Source organism: Brachyistius frenatus, unplaced genomic scaffold, assembly GCF_029030835.1.
Source record: "Brachyistius frenatus isolate BFR_SWC_R1_liver_20210118 unplaced genomic scaffold, ASM2903083v1 Contig_236, whole genome shotgun sequence".
NCBI classification, from domain to species: domain Eukaryota; kingdom Metazoa; phylum Chordata; class Actinopteri; family Embiotocidae; genus Brachyistius; species Brachyistius frenatus.
In genome coordinates this window covers 507501-508621 of record NW_027210835.1, presented here as the reverse complement: position 1 = coordinate 508621, position 1121 = coordinate 507501, and positions in this window count along the sequence as shown.

Genomic DNA, 1121 nt, shown 5'->3' with positions numbered 1-1121 from the left:
CACTGATTTCACTGCAGCAACAGTGAGAGTCTTTGTGGTTGATTTTCGTCTCTGAGGTTGTTTTGTGTCTCTTTGAGTTTTGTGTCTCTTTAAGGTTGTTTTGTCTCTTTGAGGTTGTTTTGTCTCTTTGAGGTTGTTTTGTATCTCTTTGAGGTTGTTTTGTGTCTTTGAGCATGTTTTGTGTCTCTGAGGTTGTTTTGTGTCTTTGAGGTTGTTTTGTTTCTTTTAGGTTGTTTTGTGTCTCTGAGGTTGTTTTGTGTCTTTGAGTTTGTTTTGTTTCTTTTAGGTTGTTTTGTGTCTTTGAGGTTGTTTTGTTTCTTTTAGGTTGTTTTGTGTCTCTGAGGTTGTTTTGTTTCTTTGAGGTTGTTTTGTGTCTCTTTGAGGTTGTTTTGTGTCTCTGAGGTTGTTTTGTGTCTCTTTGAGTTTGTTTTGTGTCTTTGAGCATGTTTTGTGTCTTTGAGGTTGTTTTGTGTCTCTGAGGTTGTTTTGTTTCTTTGAGGTTGTTTTGTGTCTCTTTGAGGTTGTTTTGTGTCTCTGAGGTTGTTTTGTGTCTCTGAGGTTGTTTTGTGTCTCTTTGAGGTTGTTTTGTCTCTTTGAGGTTGTTTTGTGTCTCTGAGGTTGTTTTGTTTCTTTGAGGTTGTTTTGTGGCTCTTAGGTTGTTTTGTGTCTGTTCTGAGGTTGTTTTGTTTCTTTGAGGTTGTTTTGTGTCTCTTTGAGGTTGTTTTGTGTCTCTGAGGTTGTTTTGTTTCTTTGAGGTTGTTTTGTGTCTCTTTAAGGTTGTTTTGTGTCTCTGAGGTTGTTTTGTGTCTTTGAGGTTGTTTTGTCTCTGAGGTTGTTTTGTGTCTCTTTGAGGTTGTTTTGTGTCTCTGAGGTTGTTTTGTGTCTCTTTCGGGTTGTTTTGTGTCTCTTTGAGGTTGTTTTGTGTCTCTGAGGTTGTTTTGTGTCTTTGAGGTTGTTTTGTCTCTTTGAGGTTGTTTTGTGTGTCTGAGGTTGTTTTGTGTCTTTGAGGTTGTTTTGTCTCTTTGAGGTTGTTTTGTGTCTCTGAGGTTGTTTTGTGTCTCAGGTTGTTTTGTGTCTCATTGAGGTTGTTTTGTGTCTCTGAGGTTGTTTTGTGTCTTTGA